This window comes from Phaenicophaeus curvirostris, chromosome 1, assembly GCF_032191515.1.
Source record: "Phaenicophaeus curvirostris isolate KB17595 chromosome 1, BPBGC_Pcur_1.0, whole genome shotgun sequence".
NCBI lineage: Eukaryota > Metazoa > Chordata > Aves > Cuculiformes > Cuculidae > Phaenicophaeus > Phaenicophaeus curvirostris.
This window is the reverse complement of record NC_091392.1, coordinates 73815476-73837893: the sequence shown is the minus strand read 5'-3', so window position 1 is coordinate 73837893 and position 22418 is coordinate 73815476. Positions and strand designations below refer to the sequence as shown.

The 22418-nt window shown below is 42.8% G+C and overlaps 1 long non-coding RNA gene across 2 annotated transcripts; it reads right to left on the bottom strand.

Annotated features, from left to right (window-relative positions):
- Nucleotides 1–1097: 1097 nt before the first annotated feature.
- LOC138724944 (uncharacterized) lies at nt 1098–20554 on the bottom strand. 2 transcript variants are annotated; one of them, XR_011338137.1, is made up of 4 exons: nt 20439–20554; nt 19874–19956; nt 2947–3399; nt 1098–1465 (listed from the first exon to the last, which is right to left on the bottom strand). It is a non-coding gene; the product is annotated as an uncharacterized lncRNA (long non-coding RNA). The 2 variants fall into 2 exon arrangements; XR_011338138.1 differs by having other exon boundaries at nt 1098–1405.
- Nucleotides 20555–22418: the final 1864 nt, after the last annotated feature.

Here is a 22418-nt window from a genome sequence, read left to right as displayed (position 1 = left end):
ACAGGGGACAATCACTTCCCTGGACCTGCTGGCCATACCATTTCTGATACAAGCCAAGATGCCATTGGCCTTCTTGGCCACCTGGGCACACTGCTGGCTCATGTTCATTCGGCTGTTGACCAGCACCCCTAGGTCCTTCTCTGCCAGGCAGCTTTCCAGCCACTCTTCCCCAAGCCATTGCTCCTTGGGAAGGGATGGAGAGCTGGGCACAGCTCCCTGAGAAGCAGGCCAAGTCCTGCATGTGGAAGGAGATATCCCATCTCGCACCAACCACCACAGCAATGCAAGGATGGGTGCACTCCATCAGCTGCCTCACATCCCACCCCTAAATCCAGCTGTGCCCTATGCCTCTTGTGTGGTAAAACAGCCCACAGAGGCCTGAGATACTGCTCCTTCAGTCATCTAATGGCCTCAAGTTGCACTAGGGGAGGTTTAGATCAAATATTGGGAAAAGTTTCTTTACTGAAAGTGTGGTCAAGCACTAGAACAAGCTGCCTAGGGAAGTGGTGGAGTCTCCTTCCCTGGAAGTGTTCAAAAAGCATGTAATCATGACACTTTGGGGTATGTTTTAGTAGGCACGGTAATGTTGGACTTTATGATCTTAGAGGTCTTTTCCAACTTTAATGATTCTATGATTCTAACCAGCGCAGTGGGGGGCTCAGCTTGGCAGCCAGGTCCTGCCAACTGGCTCTTCAGTTTGTTTTGAATTGACTCAAAACGTTTTATTTCTGAGCTTTTCCTCCCATCCCCTGTCCAAGGGCTGGGTTAGAGAAAGCTCTTAGTGTAATTTTTTTGTATGTGGAAAAAATGATTTAGTCGTACTTCCTTTCCGACTGTAACTTCTAAAAAGAGTGAATGTTTCCATTCAGAAACATGTGGAAAGTAAACATTTCAAATTCAATACAAAAACAGGAATGTACCATTTGCTGTTTAAGTACAGATTGCAAAGAGGGCAAGTCAATTCAGAACACTTTTTCCTGGCTAATTATGGGCCTGTAGTGCTGGTCACACAGCTGTAGAGTGTCTTAGGTTAAACAGGGGCTCCAGGCTTTAGACTGATACCAAAAATATCAGCAAATAAAACTCTCCAAGGCTCATTTTGGAATTTTAGAAAGCAAGCATCCTTTATCAGACCTGGGCAACGTGCGGGAGTAATCTCCATTAATCGTGTGCAATAAGACAAAGGCTGGTTACAGAATACGTTTCCCACTTACATACATACGTATAGTTTCTCCCAGAAATCTTATTCTATTACTTTCCAACATCTAATTTTGATGTTATGAAACTTCGGTCAAAACAGTCAAAACTCTTGCTAATTTGGAGCTGGCTCCATCTCTCTGTTTGACCTTGCCATTTCAGATAAGACGAAAACTCCAAAAAGAGGTGATTACAGAAGAAGAGACATCTATTCAGCACGTATCACATGGAACACAAGACATATTCATTTTCAAAGAAAGAACGGTGTCTGAAAAACACCATTTTAAAGAAAACATGCTATCAGAGAAAGAAAACATGCTGTCAGAGGGATATTCTGTCTAACTTTCAAAAACCACAGCTGCTCAGACAAAATTTAATTGTATATTAGCTCAATTCAAAATATTCCACTTTGAAATATTCCACATATTGTATCAAGACTAGAAGAAAAGAAATCTGTGCAGCCATGTTATTAAAAATACCTAGTTTTCTTTGGTATCTTCTATTTCTAGCACTTCTATTTCAAAACTTTAGTGGCTAGCTATGTTTTTCAATGCTGTAGCACCAATTTCTACAATTGATCCTTTTAACCCATGTTCTCTAATCCTTGTAAAACCTCCTGCACATGTTGCCAGTTTGCTGTCAGCCAATGGGTAAATGCTAGCACCACGCTAGGCACCCGCGTCTAGCGCTTGATCCTTCCTGACATGACTGGAGTTGAACTGGCCCATTAACAAACACTTGGAACAAATATTAATCCCCACTGAAGTCAAATATTCATCAGTCTTTGTTTTCAGAATTGACTGTTCTGTTGATTCCATTTTTTTACACTTTAATTAATTTTTAATTCAGAAAGTGGAGATTCTTACGAAAGAATGCAGAAGGGCTTTGTCAGTCAGGATTGTGTATGAGTGAGATCTCTCAGCAAACAAATCTCAGCTGACAGAACATTTCAAATAACTGTTTGAATTCTTCCATAAATGAAAATTCCTTTGCAAGTTAAGACAAACCTCCGATAAGGTTTTATGGTTTTCTTATCTCTCATCTCCCAAAATAGCTTAGCGTTTTTTTGCTCTAGGCTGGTTTGCACGGCAAGGTTGATTTTCTCCACCTTTGTGAGGCAGCAGCCTCTGAGAAGGCAAACATCTCCCTCATTCGTCCCACAAAGGCTGCAAGAGGTTACGACAAGTAGGAGTATTTTCCAACATTCTTCACTGCTTGAGGAGTTGAGGGGAAAGTGCTTTTCCCTCACTTTGCAATGGGAACTCATACTGAGTCAGTGGTTACAAATCAATAAATGGCATTAAGCCTAGTATTTCAAGAGCTGTCAGAGGCATTTTGAAGGCACAGCACACTCTTATGTTATCTTCTTCAGGTCGTGCTTTTGAGTTTTGTGCACGTGCACAGCATGGTACAACTAGGGATGTGGTCTTGCAGTGCAGTTATTTTTCAGCTGGAACAGCAGTATGAGCAGGCACACACCAAGCCTCTGAGATCACTGGCACAAAGCAGTGTCTGTGGTCAGGGATGGAGGCATGAGCAGACTATGTTTCCCACTGACAGTGGTTATGAGATGAAGCCCCTTGCAAAACAGCAAAGAATAGCACTCATTAAATCTGCAGTGCATCTGTTCTTTGGTTTTGTCTGTGCCTCACTGTTGAGTGATAAATACAGTGCAGTTTTTAATGCAGTTGTCCTTACTACATTGTCACAACCAGTACTATATAATTTTATACAGTTTAAATAACTCACCTTGATTAATGGGGAGTGTTAATGACTTGTAGTGACCCAGGTTTCAATTTCCTCTGATTTTAGCAACACGATGGTCATTAGCCCCGTGCCTCAGTATCAGTGGTAGCTCACAGGCAGGACCCTGAGATACAGTAACAATCCATGTACATCACAGCAAATTTTTAATCAATTTTTTTAAAAAAATTTAGCAGCTTGTTGTGCCCCAGCAGATTTCCTTTAGACCAAACCAAGTCCCCAAAACACAGCAGCTGAAAGAGCCAAGGGATCTCCTTCTGAAAGGGCAGTGATTTCACACCCAGGCTGTACACCGCTTTTGTTTCAGGACAGCTCAGATGGTGGATTCAATGAGTCGCTCTCTTCCTTCCCAGCTGAATTAACCCCGGAGCGGAGCCAGGGTGTCCTCAGGTCAGGTCTCCGCTACTGAGTCTCCTGGCACAGTTGTGTCAATCAGAGCTGTGATGAGATAAGATCCTTTGAAGGCAGAGCTGTGCCAGCAAAAGCACCTTGTGCAGATATGGGTATAAGCACAGAAAATAGCACTTTTGTCTGGGTAGCTTATTTCACTTGAGGAAGCTGGAATTTACTCTCTCATCAAAAAGCACAGTTGTACTGTTTAGAAGTTGCACTTACCTTGGCAATGTCTGCTCTTCTGACCAACCACTGTAGCTCTGCTGTCAAATCTGACCTGGCTTGCAGCTACCTGAAATATCCTGACTATTAAGAACTCAGCAGAACTAATTGTTTTAGCCAAAACCTCAAGCTTCAGTATGATACTACGTTCAGTCCTAGGACAAAGCACTGCACAAACAGTTTCTAGCTGTCAAATCAATAACTTAACCTTCTTCTTCATATTTATGTTCCCTTCCAATTCCTTCCTAAAAAGGACAGGAGTAGAGGAGAGATTCAGTGCCAAGAGGATCACTTAATCCACAGCAGCCTAAGTACAAAATACCCCCAAACTGTACCCTCCAGAAAAAAGTTCTGACCTCAGCTGTTCATCCCTGAATCTTCCTACAGACAAGGTTTTGAAAACACTGTAAGCAAAGCACTGCACAGCGACTCTACCACTGGCAGAAGGGGTGCCGCGCTTGACAGACAGATCTGCTCAAGGCTGAAGTGTTTCATGTGAGCAGTTTCTCTCCAGAACTGATAGCTTAACCCCCCAAGAAGGAAGAAGGCTATTTAAGAAATGACTGCTCTGTTCCTGTGTATGGGATTGTTTCAGGTCCTAATCCTCTACAGGCCTGAAAGCCTTCATCTGCAGTATATGGTGAGGCTGCAGCAGGAGGAGGCAAAGCAAATCACTTTTTCATTTGGGAATCTGTGATCTAGGGGTTAGTAGTGAAATCCCAAAGACTGGATAAAACTCAGTCTCCCAGAAAGAGCTAGAGCAAAGATGCCATTTCACACTTGTGTCATCCATGCTGTCTTTTGTCTTTGGTAGGTGTGTGGTGTGGCCATCACCAGCCTATGAAGATGACTCACCTTGTGCATCTTATCTGGAAACTTGTGCAATCAGTCCCTGAAAACCAAAGAAAAGTAAACCAAGTTCTTTCTTAAACGGGCAGGAAAGCTTCCCTTCATATACCCATGAGAGTGAGAAAGTTAACTAGCTGCAGGAACTTCTGCAGCCTGAACACTGAGAAGAGCCTCAGCAATGTGTCAGCGTGTATCTGGAAATCACAAAATATAGAATTACTAAAGAGAAGAGGATGTATGTTTTATGTAAAATATGAGTACAAAAAAACCTCCTGGCAGAAGCAGCAATCACAACAGGCTTGGCTGGAGGAATCTGTACAGGTTCAGTGGCAACAGCAGAGCTATTGAAAAGACTGGGTGTTCCAGATTAGTTTTGTCTTCCCATTATTCTGAATGATTGTTGTCCTTAAAAGCCAGAAAGGAGAGTTTGAAAGTTTTACATTCTTAAAGTTCTGCAGGCCTACAAACACTATTTTTCTCTCCCTGGATGTCTCCCAGTCACTAACTTAGCTGTCAGCGTCCCTTCACTGGGCTGAAATACTCATTAGGTTTGTGCACATGAAATTTTCACAGCATTCTCTCGGTTTCCCTGTCAGCAGATAATTATTATACTTACACTCAGGAGTGGCTTTCTGGTGTGCTCACTAAAGATGACTGCTTGATCAAGAGCTGGAGAGAAGCCTTTGGATTAGCTGAAGTGTTTACTTTCGGACACAGGAAAAAATGTTCAAGAACTTTGTGGTGTAGCATTAGTCAGAACCTGGCATATAGGTAGCAGCGTTAATTTTTACTGATAGATTTCACTGTGGAATGAACAAATAAGCACATCTCCACTGAAATCACACACACCGCTTGCACAATGCTCAGCCAGCAAGGCAAATACCCAAGTTTATGAAGTACTGCAAAATGTTATCAGACAAAAGCAGGCAGTGTGGATGCTGTTGGACATAACAAACAGTGAGCATTTCTCAGACATGGCATTATAAACTTTTGGTTCCTTTCATAATGACTTTCACATTCCCAGTCCCTATGGTAATGTATGATTTTTTTTCTTTTTTCCTCAGCTTCTCAGATACATCCCTACACACATTTCTTGGTTCAATTTGTTCTTAGCACCAACTGCAAGACTGCATTGTAAGGAAAAACTGCCAGTGCTACTGAATAGTCTTTTTACAGTTCCACTAAAATCAGGCTTACAGGCATACTCAAAAGCCTTCCAGCAGGGTCCTCCAGCAAGTAAAGCACTAATGTAGCAATAAAATACTTTCAAATACTGCATACTACTTTGTGGAAGTTGTTCTCTCCACAGTGTCAGTGAAAAAAACAAGGGATGAAGAGGTGAAGGATGTATCTCAGTTTGCAGTGTAATGACATACAGAATCTCCTGAGGAAACGTGAGCACAGTGGGGCTTTTGCACAATATAGAGTAGCTGAATAGCTGTGTTTGCACTGTCCAGTCCCTCTGCCACACAGCAGGCAAAAGCAACCATGGTGCAGTGCCAGCCCCACTTCCAGGGCTGCAGATATCTCTGCCTGGCACGCTGTAGACATAACTGCAGTGACTCTCTCCAGATCACACAATGAGTCAGTGTTAAAGCTAGCTCAGTCAGCCAGCCTCTAGGCTCATGCTTCAACTGGCCTTCAGGAGGGGAAAACAGCATTGATTCAGACATTCCTTAAATACTAGGGCTGAGGATGAAGGCGGCAGCATCCTGACTAGATGAGAGCAGGAACTGTGTTTGCTTCCCATTTCCAAGAGCCTGGGATATGTGCGCCTTGTTTGTTCCTGGGCTGACTTCTCTGGAAATGCATTTTGCTGGTGACTCATTGAGGTGGGAAACAATGCCTGGGTCCCAGACTGAGTCACCCCTGCTGGGTCAGGTTAGGAAGGGATGCTCTCAGGTGGCAAGCACCAAGCAAATGAATCACTTGAAAGTACTAAAATCTTCTACTCTAGAGAAACAAGAAATGCTAAGCAAAATCTTAAAGGCTGACTAGAATAGCGACCAAGCTGTCTTGGCATATCCGTCAACGTGATATTTGTCGTACTCTAAGCAAAGTGACAGTCAACCATGAAACAGGGATCATTTTATTCTATAAGAAAGAAGAGAGAAACATGAAAAATACAGCTCAAGGGGAGCACAAGGAGATGGTGGTCAACAGTGTAGCTACTATCAGTTTTGGTCTCCCTCTCCAGAGGAATTCACTTTAGGAATGAGGAGAATAAAGCTTTTGCTTGTGGAAGATATCTATTTTGATCTTTGTTCTCCACATCACTTGTGAGCCCTGTCTTTTTGTGTTAAGGATAAGTAGAAGAAGAGACAAAGGGATTTTGTTTAAGTGAGGAGTAAGTCATCTGATTTATTATGGCTGACATGAGCAGTTTATAAATGGAACTTCTCTAAACCTATAGAACTAAGAAAATGTTTACGTTTTTTTACCTAAAATAATGTGAGGACCATTCAGGAAAGAAATAATGGGGAAAAAAAATATCACACTTTGACATTCTTATCAAAAGGCATGCAGGGATAAACAGTATTTCAGTCATCTGAAATTTCAAGTGAAGTAGTTGCCTCTTCCCATTACAAAAGTATCTGAGTATCTTATTGAAGTTATTACACAGACGATGTAAATCTAGACGTCAAAGTGCTTTTCCAGATTGCATTTATTCAGCTGCATCTATATTAAGGCTGGTTAAATATTTTAATTTCCATCCCAGGCAAAGTGTTGATTTTGACATTTTGTGAGAAACATTTGAGATGAAGAGATAAATATTTAGGTTTTTAATGAAATGAAATAACAAATAACATTGGCTAAGCAAATTAATATGAAAAACAGGATAAGAATATTCAAGTTTTTCATGGGAATGCACGAATGGGTTTGCCCACCATTTAGCCTGGCAAGCAAACAGCAGGGAAGTATTGCCAGGCTGTGGGACCACTGTGCCTTGTTGAGCTATACTTTCTGCATTTATTTTAAGCATCCTGCTGTCACTGCAGCTCCTTCATAGAACAAAATGGATAGGCTGGATGCAACACAGCTTGCAGAGTGATTGGGCTTGTGAATGATGAAAGGTTAAACACATGCAAAAGAAAAAACAAAGCATCGAAAACAGGCAAGCATGATAGAACAACAAAAGGGTGAATAAGCCAATATATGTCTCAGATGAGATTAATTATACTCTGAGTCTAATCTTGCTGAAGATGGAAGATACATCTCCTCTGGCAGCTTGGTTTCATGAAAACACCTGTGGCTGTCACGCCTGGATGGCTAAACGCCTTTGTGCAAAAAGGTTTTACTCTTCCTATTAGCTCATTAATGCACAATTTGCTAATGCACAAGCATGAGAGCTGGGATCCTTTGTCAGCAAACCTGTTGTGGCAGTCTTGCCTTTGTGCCAAAAACTTCTGGGAACATCTTTAAAGAGACAGCCCTGTGTTAATCCAAATAACAGTGTGCCATGTGCTGCAGGTTTCATCAAGACCTCCAAGAGCTAAAGATTTGTTTCAATGAGAACAGTTATGTCCATCTTCTATAAAAATGGTTTTGGTTGCTAAAATAGTTGTTTTGCCTTAAAAAGGTTCTTAAAGAAAGTTTCAAAGTTAAGTGATCAAAGTTATTGTCATTTCTTCTTAACATCTGTGGGTATTTCTTCTAATCCTGGGTTCCTAGTTTAGAGCTATCTAAATGTGTCCAAACAACTTACTATCCAGTTCTCCTTATTCAGACAGCTTCTTGTATAACTGCACACAGCCCTACTGTATTTGTACATTAACTGCCTTAAAATTCAAACAAAAGTGTCAGGAAGTTCAGATATGAGGCCATTAATTCATGTACAAAACACGTGCAGGGAACATTTGAAAGAAGTTTCAATCCATTTTAGGTATCCGAGGAATGAAGCTTTCACATTTAAGATAAAACAGGAGTCAGAAGCAACCATTATCTTTTGACAAGTGTTTTGCAAATGTAGATGTCCCCCTTAATCTTTGGAAATTAATTTAGACTGCATGATATCTAAATATCTTGTTTTCTTTTAAAGTATATGCATATACTTATACACATACATAAGTAAACCCTTAAGCTGGATTAATTAATAATTCAATAGCCTATGTAAGATGGAAGTCTATTTAAAATAAAACATAAAATTCTTACACTGAATATTAAAACATAAGTTTAATATATATTTTTTTTAATTAATGAAATTAAATTCAAGGTGAAAGCCATAAACGTTTGCTGGTAAAGTTTTAAAGAACGTAAAATCACTGAACTGATGGAATTAACATCTGAACATCTGGAACATGAATTGGCTGAACTGAACCAGCTTTTGATAAAAGTGATTATTCTACATGTGCAGAAAGAATATTGGAGCTGAACAAGTTGAGTAATCTGAAACAGAAATAGCAATAAGTTCAAAGCCGAGAAACTAACAGGGAACTGAACACCAAAAAGCTCGTGTTCCCTGCTAAACTGTGTAATCTTTGAGAGAAGCTGTGATAAGCAGCAAGCACTTCAATTCACCAGCTGCAAAAGAACCTTCTAAAACAGTTACGTTTTAATGAAAAATACATGATGATGAACATCGCATTGTTTCTTCTGTGGATAGCATACTTGTAATTGTCTGTGTGGTTAGTTAAAAATACTGAAGGAGAGAGTGGGTTTGAACATTGTGTGTGTGCTGAGAACTGAGCCATGACCAGAGCCAGAGGCTGAATGTGCAGGGCACCCACCCAGGCTGCTTGGAAGCACTAAGCTTCCATCCCTGTGCAAGGGCACTGCCACGACAGTTCTCTGTTTTCTCATTCCTACATGAGATGAGTGTATATATATATGTTTGGGGTTTTTTTTCTGCCTCCTTTGGCCCAGGCTTAGCTCAATTATTTGTGGGATGGTATCAGCAGGTTGGCTTTTGGCTGGCTTCTCTTCTCTTTCCTCCTACAGCCCATGCTTGTTTGTAGTCTCAGGACCCATATGTGTTTAAGTAAAAATGCCTTTGTTAGGAGAGAATGAATATATGAAATGAATATGTGAGACACACGCCTTTAAAAGAGGTTTCTGAACAATACATTTTCTCCAGCAGCAGGTGATTGCTCAGTGAGACAGGAAATGGGGCTTGCAATCACAGTTAATCACATCCCCAGAGCCAGGATGGCAGAACTACTGAAAGATTCCATCAGCAATAGGTGGTTGTGGCTCAGGAATACCAGCACTTCACCTGGGACTTGCCACACCGCCTCCCTGCCCAGCCAGCCTCAAGGGGCTTCCTGACCCTGAGGTTAACCTCTCCTTCTGCTTTGCCCTAGTGAGACCCCATCTGGAGTACTGGGTCCCATTCTGAGATACCCAGGTCAAAAAAGACAAGGAACCAGTGGAGGGTGGAGGGCCACAAGGTTGATTAGGGAACTGGAGCATCTGTCTTAAGAGGAAAGGCAGAAAGACCTGGCTCTTTTTAGCCTGGAGAAGGCTGATCTTACCAGTGCTTACAAATATCTAGAGGGTAGGTGTCAGGAGGATGGGGCTAGACTCCAGACTCTTCTCAGGGGTGCCCAGGGACAGGACAAGGGGCAACAAACTGAAACACAGGAGTTCCACCTTGAGCATTAGTCAAAACTTCTTTACTGTGAGAGTGACGGAGCACTGGCACAGGCTGGAGGTTGTGGTGTGTCATTCTTTGGAGATATTCAAAACCACCTGGACGCATTCCTGCACAACCTGCTCTAAGTAAACCTGCTGCAGCTGAGGTGTATGTGTGTGAACAAGATGATCTCGAGAGATCCTTTCCAACCCCGACCATTCTATGACTCTGATTCCATGACTACCATGTTGGACAAACCTCCACCAAATGAACAAAGTAAACCAAATATTTCCATTCAAGTGAGCTGGAAAAAGAATTTAAAGAGTAGCTTAAAGTCTCAGAGACCCACCACACAATGAGTGGGGTCCATGAGCCAGGCAGAGGGAGGGGTCGGGGCAGACATGGCTGAGGACCAGGATGGTGCCAAAATGGTGCTCTGGGCTGTGGGGCCTGGAGGAAGGCACTGGGGTAGATGAGGCCAGCTAGTGCACCTAGGGCACAGCGTGGAACTCAGGCAGGAATTTTGTCCATGTGTAGCTGGAGCAGGGTCCCATCGACCCACTGGAGCTAGGTCATAGCAAAAGAGTGACTTGGGGCCATCTCTCAGTCACCACGGTTCAGGGGTTGATGGTGCTTCGAAACAAGCTCTTCCTTGCCACCTCCCCTGCAGATGCCCAGGCGAAGGTCCCGCCATGGTAGCCACCCTCTTTACTTCAGCTGCCTGACAACCCCCCCGCTGTTGCTGTGGGGGATGTCAGTCCTGATGACAGTGTCTATGGAGGTGTATGGGGAGACTTTCCTTGTGACCTGTGTCAACGCGAGGATAATTGTTAACATTCCTGAAATTACAGCCATTCCTGGGAGGCTGAGGTTCCCAGGTGGTGCTGCCAGCTTGTCTGGTCCCTTTGCCTGTGTGTTGGGCCTGGATCACCTGAGGACTGGCAATACTTTCTGTTATGAGGTGCATGGCACAGTGTTCTCCAGGATGTTTTGTGTCTCTTCAGTCCATCCAAATGAGATTTCTGTAAAGTTTGTGTCTTTCACTTCAAGGAACAGTTTAAATGAAGTGAAAAATCCTTCTCCTGAAGAGGTTTAAATCCAAAGAAGATTTAGTCGCTTTCTTGGACAGTGTTGTGATTGCATCAAAACGTACCTTTGTCTTACTTGGGACAAGGTAGTGTTGCTGTAAACTCCTTTGAATATCTGGCTAATTTTCTTGGTTTTGCTTTGCGTTATGTGTTTTCTGTGAATGAGGTGGGAGTGTGGAGAGGTGACCAGATTGGAAATCTGGTAAAAGATGGTCCAAAAGCTTATCCTTGACTCCTGGGACAGGGCATGAGGCGAGGGGGAGGTGGGGAGGGGAAATGCCCATGACTGGAATCACAGAATCACTAGGTTGGAAAAGACCCACTGGATCATCGAGTCCATCATCGAGTCCAATATCGAGTCCTATCAAACACTAAACCATGCCCCTCAACGCCTCGTCCACCTGTGCCTTAAACACCTCCAGGGAAGGGGACTCAACCACCTCCCTGGGCAGCCTGTTCCAGTGCCCAATGACCCTTTCCATGAAAAATTTTTTCCTGATGTCAAGCCTAAACCTCCCCTGGTGCAGCTTGAGGCCATTCCCTCTTGTCCTGTCCCCTGTCTCCTGGGAGAAGAGGCCAGCACCCTCCTCTCTACAACCTCCTTTCAGGTAGTTATAGAGAGCAATGAGGTCTCCCCTCAGCCTCCTCTTCTCCAGGATAAACAACCCCAGCTCTCTCAGCCATTCCTCATAAGGCCTGTTCTCCAGCCCCTTCACCAGCTTTGTTGCTCTTCTCTGGACCTGCTCCAGAGCCTCAACATCCTTCTTGTGTTGAGGGGCCCAGAACTGAACACAGGATTCGAGGAGCGGTCTCACCAGTGCCGAGTACAGAGGAAGGATAACCTCCCTGGACCTGCTGGTCACGCCGTTTCTGATACAAGCCAAGATGCCATTGGCCTTCTTGGCCACCTGGGCACACTGCTGGCTCATGTTCAGTCGGCTGTCAACCAACACCCCCAAGTCCCTCTCCTCCAGGCAGCTTTCTAGCCAGACTTCTTCTAGTCTGTAGCACTGTATAGGGCTGTTGTGCCCCAAGTGCAGGACCTGGCATTTGGCCTTGTTAAACCTCATGCCATTGGTCTCAGGCCAGTGGTCCAGCCTGTTCAGATCCCTCTGCAGAGCCTCCCTACCCTCCATAAGATCGATATTTCGACCCAGCTTAGTATCATCCACAAACTTGCTAAGGGTGCAATCAATGGTTTGCAGTGCTTTTAAACAGAGAAAGCAGGAGCCCAAATATTGGAGGGGATTTAGGGATGTAGTGGAGCATCCTGGAAATTCCTGTGATGTGCCATGTGAGCTAGCAGGGAACATGCTGCCCACAGCCACCCTGCTCCTCTGTGCCCCATCTCAAGGGTTGCAGCTTGTACAGGCAGGCTGACACAAAACAGCTGCTGGCCGAGCAGCTTGGAACAGGGTTGAGGGAAGTCATTGGGCAGCTGTTATGGGACCCATGGTCTATCTTACCTCTACTGCAGGCACCTACCCGGGGGGAATTGGAGCACCTGGGCTGGAATTGGAGCACCTGGGTCACAAAGCCCTTCCCCCCAGGCAATCTTGCTGCCACCTTACTAGTGAGGCCAAGCACACGTGAGTGACTTAGGCAAGGCTTTTACCAAAGTTAGAAATCATCAGCAGAAGCCAGCAGCTCGGCTCCACAATCCTCTAGCCCAGCACCATGTATCCCCCCACCCCATGCCCTGGAAGGACATTGTTTGGCATTTCATGATGAACTCCTGTTAACATCAACATCATAACTCCTGTTAACAAATCGTTACAAGAAAGTTACTGCAAAATTTTTCAAACCTTGATGGAGCTCCCAGTCCCTATCCCAAGCCCAGGAGATCATGGAGAGCAACACAGTTTGTCCTCCTGCATTACTGGGATGCATTTTTTATGATAAAGTATGATGGAAAAGAAGACTTAAAAATCACAGACTTTTCATGTCCTCTATCATCATTCAGCCCACAGGATCCCTAACAGCCATGGTAATCAATTCGGGCTGTCAGCTGCCAAAGCTGCATTAAGTATGTTGTGGCATTTTTAAATTAAACATGTCTTATTTTATGTATAGAAGGACATTAAGGCAAGCTGCACTCCTGCTTTTCGTAAAATTTATGCAGCTGATTGCTCCTGCAGTAACTGGGAGATGCACATCAAAGGAGAACTGGGGGGCTGACGCGTGCCCCCAGTGACTACACCCAAAATTAGTTTCAGGCAGTTTCAAAAAATTTGTCTCATCCAACCCGAATGTAGCCATGGCATTTCCAAGAAAGGGGTGTCAGAAGTGAGATCTTTCTCTGCTTAAAGATCACATCCCCTCCTGTGCCTCAGGTCCATTTAACCTGGAATTAGCTTTTGGGAGGGAAGCAGCTGGCCCAAGCATTGTGCAGGCCTGCCAGAAGCTTCTGGAGTCTCACGGGGGGAATAATCTCCATAAATTATGATTTGAAATCCCATCATCAATAAAGTATTATGATTAAAAAGGCAAGATAAGGTGCTGCAGCGTGTTGCTGTGGGGAGCACAAGGATGAGAGGATGTAGCTTGCGAGATATTTTCCCATGCAACTCACTATCCCTCACCATGCCTGGGCCAGAAGGCAGCAGCTCTTCTAGGAGGGCAGGTTAGGGAAGAGGGTTGAGGATGCAAGGATGGTGTCATTTTGAGCACAAACCAGAAATGAATCCTCACCAAGAAGAGATCCCAAGAGATACAATGGCAATCCCAGTCACCTTGCCTTGTCTTTCTTCCCTATCCCTTGTTATAATCTGCTGCAGACGCTTGCCTTCTGTTTGAAACTACCTAAGCAGCTTCTAGGGTTGAGACCCTACAATACAACCACAGGACACCACAGAGCTGCATGCCTCCATCTTCATGATGTACATACCCTGATGGTGCAGGAGGAGCCAGGGCCTCTCTCTCACAGCTGAAATTTGTGTCTGTGCTGTATCCAGTGAGGGCTGGTATCATTTATTGGTTGGTGCCCCACAGCAGTTTTGCCTATCTGCTTCAATGCTCCCACTTCACAAAAAAAAACAAACCCTCCAGCTTTTCAGACAAGCTCTGTTGCTTGCAGGAGAAGGAAATGTCAAAACAGCACAGAATGATAGTTAAAGCAAAGCATTCCCCGCCAGAGCAGGCAGATCTAGAGGGGATGCTTCTGAACCTAAGGTAGCACAAGCTTTGGAACAACTTCTGCTGCACACGCACCAGAGCACTCACAGGGAAATTACCTGGCTCTGTGGCTGTCGGTACCTGCCAGTTAAATAAAAGATTCTGCATGGTGACATATGAGGCCAGATACTGAGGAAGACGGTGCTCCACTGTGATGAGTTTCTGTGGCTACGCAAGCTCGGGAGCAGGTGTGGTACCCAGGGAGGATCCCTACCTTGAGTCACTGGTGTTCCTTGCACATTCCCAGCCTCCACTATGCACACAAGGTGGTGAAATCTTCTGCTCCTGTCTGCTTTCCAGTAATTGGGACCAACATTTTGCAGAATTCCAGAGAAACCTAGATACTTTTCCTGGCCTAATCAGAGTGCTGTCTCTGTGACAGGAATGTTCTGGGTTACTCTTTCAGCGACAGCACTGCTCAGCTCAGTAACCAGGGCACTGAGAGTCCTCAGTTTGGGCATTTAGTTAAAGGTGGGGTTGTTTTTTAATAGAATCTCCTAATCCTAGATATATCTCAAAGTAGCTGACTTGGCAGTAATATCCGATGATGAGGAAAGGATCATCGAGGTCATCTGCAAAATAGAAGTTAGCCACGTCTGACGGAGAAGTGTGTAGATACAGCTACTTCTACACATACCCTTCTCTTAAAATTTATTCTCAGTCTTAGGGAGTACCATCACTTTACACTCTGCACACTACAGGGCACACGTGCAAGAATCACTTAAGGGAAGAATTACAAGTACAAATGCATCAATCCCCCAGGTAAATCTGCAATTCCTGAGCAGTATATTTTGGCCACACAGTTCTTTTCAGAGGGACACTAAAGTCTTTGTAGTCTGTGTTAACCTGTGGGGAGAGCAAATCCACAGCTGCCATTGGCACTGTGCTGCATTGCAGAATTACAGTCTGTGCATCATTACATTGGACTGAATATTCAGCTATAGAGAAGACAGCTGGGTGGGCTATTGTGCAACAGGAAATACTATAGATAGCAGCGAAGCACTGGATTCACTTTTAGCACAAAGCTCATCTTCACATGCTGTTTTCTTCAGAACCTCAAAAGGTGAAGTCACAGTAAGAACTGAGACTTACTGTCAATCTGGCATGATTTAAATATAAACAGCAACTGCCATAACGAAGCGTAACGCTAATGTGCGCACAAGTTCTTACTTTTTCCAGACAATCACAGATCAGCTCCATATGCTGGTTTTCTAGTCAACAGCTGTGTCCCAGCTATTGACTAGACTTTAATTAATCAAGCTGAAAAATTATGTCATTGCTTGCAAGTGCAGCTACTCACATGCAACTCAAGTTCGGTTCATCATGCTTATTCTGCTTTTCAAGAAGAACTGCCAACAAAATCATTACTTCAAGGCTGCAGTGTTCCTCAACAGGCAAGGAGATCCAACAGCAGGAGACAACAGACTTCAAGTTATTGATGTCCAGTCACTCCAGTGTTTTCTGATAGTCCTGTTGTTGATTTTAACCTAATGGTATACTACTTCATTAATAATTTGGCAAGAACCTTCCCTCCCATCCCTGAGCTACAGAACAAGTTACAACATTGATTTCCTTATAGTGGTATGGCATTAGCTATTGACTTTCATACATTGTCCAGAAATGCAGCCTTAGCTTGACAATAATTACATTTGGCAATTATTAACTCTCTTCTGCGCTGCTGTCCCATGAAAACTAGCTGAATATCACTCATGCGTTGTGTCCCTTTGCCTTGTGCACTTTGTGATTGTTCTTACTGCAACAGTAAAGCAATTATTCTCGAAAAAAGAGGCCTTTGAAGTGTGGAGTACTCTGAGCCTTGTTTTCACAGGTGGGAAACAGAGACAGTGGTGTTCAGTGAAGTCCAAAGGTCACACAGGTTGCCTGTGGCAAAGCAGCAAAACTAGACAGATATATCCCAAACACCAGGCAAGTTGTTTAAAATGCAGGATTGTTGAACTCTGTACCCTTGTATATGTGATGTAAGCTGGAATAAAAATAGCCAGGGACGCTCCCTCCTATTTTCTTTCTTTTTCATGGGTTTAGAAAAATTTCTGCATCAATACACACTTTTGAATGCAATCTTTACTGTGTCTAAAGAGCCTGCCCTAGCTACTTGTGAGGCTGAGACAAAAATCCCAGTAGCAATTGTGAGGGCAAAAGGAGTTGTAGGCACTGGTGTTAAGGCACTGGCATCCAGCCACCTGCCCAAGCCACAGCCAAGAAGCAAAGCTACTGCAGTCAGGATGGGTCACTTTACCCAAAATCATGGGACTTAATGAGCAATATTGTTTCACACAACCGATGGGCTCAACCTTATCAGGCAGGGGTTTGACTTTAGCTCTAGATCCTGACTGGTTTTGAAATAAAGGTCTGAGGAACTACAGACCAAACAGTTTCCTTAGTTTGTTTTGTCTCTGCTCAGCACTTTGTTTCCTACCTGCTATCATAAGCCCCTGTTGCAGGGATCACCCTTTACCTGGTGGTTCTCAGAACTGGGAATTACCAACATCTCTCATTTGCACAGTACCTTTTTTACTAAAAGCTATAAACCTACTAAATTCATGAGGGTCAAAACCTGTGAGCAAGGCCACTCCAGTATTCGAGGCATAAGCATTTACGTACTACAAAACAAATGCAATCATAACCGGTACCACGTTATAACCTGGCTTTGCAAACTTGGCGAAGCAGCCAAGGAAACCAAAGGTGAATTTGGTGCGTCCTCTCAGGCTGGGGGGACATCGCTGCATCCAAGCTGAGATGCATGGAGGGATAGTACAGCTCAGTCTGTGGACTAGGATCTTTTAGCACAGCCTTGGGACAAAAGCATTCGATGTCTATATCCAAGTTTCTGCTTCTGAAGAAAGACTAACGCTGAGGTTCTGGCAGTGGTGTTTGCTGTCACACAGTATCTAACCATCCACAAACCTATACCTACAAATACTATGCTAAGTATTTTTATTCTGCTTTGTGACAGTCCTTGGTGTGGAAAAATTTCATCGGTAACATTATTAACCCACATTATCTTAGCATTAGTAAAAGATTGAGAAAAAAGACCCCTTTTCTAAAACTACAGGTAAAAAGTCCACAGCAATAAATGTTGGTGAGCTCCAAATGAGTAACACCTGTGTTATCTTAGCAGGGTTTCAGATTTGATGATCCAATTCCTCTTCTCAGCCCTAAATCCATTTAAGTGGCATAATTCTGCCACAGTACTGACAGAAGACCCCACATGTAAACCCAGATAATGAGATTTTGTAGATTAAGTTGGTCTCGCTGCAGGTTTCTCATTACGAAGACTAGGAAAAAACCTGTTTGGATCCTCCTTTTCTCAAGGCAGATGAGGTGAGGCAGCTCCGAGTTACCTCTGTTACACCATACAATGATACTGGGGGTAGCACGTAACACTCAAACATGAAAGCTTCAGTCTTGTTGAGTATGTCTATTTTAATTTGCATTTATCTTTACACCAAGAATTATTATATATGGGAAAACATGGGGATGTACAAGCGACTGAAGATCAGGTATTTTCTAGGACAACCAAGAAGGTTAGGTCTTCATGGAAGTGCAGTCAGTGACAGCTTCTCATTACACTGCACACTTTGAAAATACAAGCCAAATGAGAGTACTAGACTCACTCCTTCTCAACAGAAAGGCTTAAGGAGAGGAATAAATGTGGAGAGCCCAGTGACTCAAATGCCAACCAATAATTAGTCTTTGTATTCAGGTGATACATAAAGATTTCACCCAACTTCATCAGTGAATGGTCAATTTTCGTCCTGAGGTAGATAACAAGTAACGTGGTCACTTCAGGAAGGACTCATTCATTCCTGAGAGCAGAACCATGCTCTCTTCCTCAGTCTCCCTCTGTCCCCATGAATCTTCCCCTTATTCCTGTACAGTGGCGCAAGTTTCAACAGGCAAGACTGGGAAATGTCTTCATTTTAGTTTATAGGCTTTAAGAGCACAAGTTAATTGCTAAAAATACACAGTGATCATAAGAATAGTGATAGCAATGAGAACCAGCAGGCAAAGCTAAAAATCTGGAAGTGGTACCTTAAGTTTACCGAACGGAAGTTGTATCTGCTCACTGAAATTTGCAGCTATTCCTGTATGGCTTTGCTTCAGAGAAATGATGGCTGAATTCACATTTGTCTTGGCTTTGCTTGTCAGCCAAGTTTCCTGTTACCACGGTAGAAGCTCTGTTCTCCCCATCATTAACATTTGTCCTGAAGTTTAAGCAAACGGCCCTCAAGCTCCAGGGTGTTGTCTTTGATGCATGAAGAAGGCAGTGATTTGTGAAAACTGTTCTCGAGAAACTGCTATTAATACTTTTTCTAATGGTAACAATCCTGTGCATTTCTTTTGAGAAATATTTTGACCAAAATTGTTGTACTAAATAAAATTGAGGCACAGTTGACTTCCATTTAATTTTTAACTACAATTTTACAAATATATCACAATAATTTTGATGTTCTCAACCTTTGCTAGAAAGTGATAATTCTTTTTGCCTGTGGCTCCACCTTTTTTTATCTTATTTTCTCTCTTTTTTTTTTACATTCAGTGCAGAATCACTGCGCTGCCACAAGCTTTCTCCTAAACTACGAACCAACGGAGCAATTTAATATGTGGAGTTTAATTCTACCTTGCACAGTCCAGGTGCAACTCCTTCTTTGAACACATGGCTGATTCTTAGAGCAGAACTGGTCAAGTGAATGAAACTCCTTACATTAAAACATCTGTGAGATTAAGCTTTTTGGCTATGTTCATGCCACACTGAGTGGTGCGATGTAGAGATACCCAAGATGGATCTGGAGCTCTATGGTGACAGACAAACCTATTAGGTCAGTTCCTACAGGTTTTGTTAATGTAACTGGATAATCTGTAGGACTTACTGGTGTGCTGATGGTCCTGTACTGTGCCGCACACAAACCAGCCTGTTCAGAACTAGCCCTGGACTTTGACAGTACCATTCAGTGTTATCAGTAAAGCAGAGATCCTTCTGCAGGAAAACACTAAATCATTTTAAAAAAATTAACAGCATCCTTTCATAGGCAGCAGATATTTTTAAAGCACTCGTTTAAAACCAATTATTGATTATGCTATTTTCAGCTCAAAATCAAACTTGTATAATCAATTGCATGCCACTATTTCGAAAGTAAAGCTTATAAAATCGAACATCTTATTATGCAGAACTCCTCCTGAACAGCTACCAAGGACTGCAGTTTTTAAACTGATGATTAAATCTAGCCATCATGAAAGGGAGTAATGAAGATAAACATCATCAAGATTCTACAATTTACACCTTTTGCATAACCTTTTATATTAATTTTAAAATGTAAGGTGGACATCTGCATATCTTAGATAGAATATGACTTGTATTTCCACCAAGATACTGGAACACAATTTAAATCTATTCAAAGACATAATTCCCCAAGATCAGAGAAACACGCTGCATCCTCAGTAAAAATAATGAAGAATCTCTTCACTGTTATTTTTATCTATGAAAAAAATTACATGAAATGTGAACTGATTTCATTGTTTTGACACAAACATCTTGCTAAAATGCTGGCTTTGAAAATAACTTGTTCTCCATGAGATTAGCTGTGCTACTAACCTTGAGTGCAGCACATGGGCATTGCTGTATTTTCCTTTGCTTCTTAACTATCAGGACTGTATAGGACTTCAATTTACCAGTTCCTGAAAAGGTACTACAGTTAGAAGGTTCAGGCTTATTAAAAGATGTCTAGTATCTACAAGCAACAAAGCAAGTTCTGCTCTGATCTCATCTGCACTCTATGCGAATTAAATATACATATCAATTTATATATCGAAACACCCACACATCTATCCCATGTTAACTGTTCAAAGAAAGCACAGACAAAAATACAGCCTGTCTGTAGGGAGGATTTATACCCAGCCCATTTGTCTACTTTGAACTCCAGTTTTAACCACCTCCTTGCAATTATTCTTCATGTTGATCTTGGCCATGCTGAAGCTACAGGCAAAGAATCCTACCAGTTGCTGTGGAGCCAAGTTTGCACTCAGTTTTTGCTGCAATAAATCAACTGCAAAGTTCAAGTCCATTTGGGACTTATTAAAAATCGTATAAATTCTGGTCTGCATTCTCAGTGAAATTCAGCTTTCAGATGAAACAAGATTGCAAAGAACTAAAAACTTACTCTTCAATCCACTTCCCTGAAGGGTTGGAAGAAGTTTCCCAAGTTGTTTAATGGCAAGAAAGGACACAGGATTACACTGGGCATTTCACCGAGTCAGGAATAGAAGTGTCCATAAATTTCCCTGCATGTCAGTGACAAAACTAAAACATCTGTGACAGTCTGATCACTTGTGAAGAAAAGGCAATCTGGTCATCCCATAGAGCACGTGCCGAATTCCCTCATGAGTAACTAGTTATTTCTTGAGTTCCAACTGACTGAATTAGGAGTACTGAAACAAATTAGAAGCTCTGTCCTATGAAAAGCTTCCTACAGTAAAAATGTAAATTGCTGGACTCTAAGTTACATCTTCCAGATTTCTTCTTCCAAAAATACCCGATCACCAGGACAGCAAATATTTCAAATCCAAAATTTGAAAGCCTTATTCCCTGTTACCCTGTCTTAATGCCTTAGCTTAATTAAAGCAAAGTACCACAACAAGGCTGAAAGCGGCAAGATAAGGCGTTAGAAATGGTAACTTACAGTCCTTCTAAAAAGGTTTGTGTTTATTAACACAAACAATCCACTTCAGCAGTACAAGCTGAATAAGATTGGTAAGACGAAGTTTCATGTGCTGTTTAGATAATCCACAGAAACCTAAAATCACCAATTTTGAAATTGATTTGATTTTTCAGCGCCTGTCTGAAAAGGCAGCAGTTGCGTACTAACCTAAGCAGGAAAATAATCTACCTGAAAATATTTTCCCTCAGTCTGCTATCAGTAAACCTCTTCACCATTTCTAAAGTTCCTAACCCTTACGCTTATCACCAAATCTGGAACACCATTAAAGTGATCACTGTAAGAAAGCTTAGCAGAATTAGTAAATACTTGGTTTAATTACAGCAAAGTTAGAGAAGAACAATCAATCTAGCCCCTTTTGCTTTATCACACAGAAACTGCGGGAGTACCACAGCACAACGCCACTCATACAAGCATCTAACTTGTAGAATGGTATAGAAGTGCATTTTAGATTATTTATATAAGTAGTTAATAGAATCATAGAATGGTTTGAGTTGGAAGGGACCTTAAAGATCATCCAGTTCCAACACATCCCACTAGACCAGGCTGCCCAAGGCCCCATCCAACCTGGCCTTCAACACCCCTCCAATTTAAAGCCCTTCCCCTTAGTCCTATCACTACAAGCCTTTGTAAAGGCTTCAGGCACTGGAAGGTTGCTATAAGATCTCCTTGGAGCCTTCTCTTCTCCAGCCTGTCCTCATATGGGAGGCGCTCCAGCCCTCTGATCATCTTTGTAGCCCTCCTCTGGGCCCATTTCAACAGTTCCATGTTGTCTTGATTGCCCCTTTATTTTTTTTCTCCCATTATTTTTGTGAAAAACGTGTATTTTCCCTGCAACTGTATCTGCAGTTCCACTCCATCTCATCTTTCAGTCTATCTGCAAACTCCCACAACACCGGAGTGTTTCCCATGGCTTTCTACCAAAGCAACTGCAAGAACTTGAATAATGACCTCTGATTTCTGAGATACACAACATATGTTGTGTACACTGGAAACTTCAAGTTCCTTACCAAGCCTGGATACAAAATACCCCCAAGAGTTAAAACATACCACAGGAAACGAAGTACATGGTGGTTTTTGTAGACTATGTAGGAGCACGCTGTAAATTACTGTAATAAACCACAAGCAAGACAGCTCTGAAGAATGATTTCAAAACTTTAAAAGCTGGGGGCTCATAAAGGGGAACTGTCATAAAACCATTAGAATTCGTGAGTAGTACCGAGACAGAAGACCAGAAACACCTGCTTGTTGTCTCTTCCAGTAGCAGAAGCAGGAATCCACACATGAAGTACTGACCTGCAGACGAAGCTAGCAGGAGCCAGACAGGGCAAAGTGGTTCCTGCAATGGGGAGGAGGCCGTGGCACTCCCTGTTAAAGGACTCTGTGAGTACAAGTAGTTCCAAGGGCACAGTGGAGGGGTGCTCA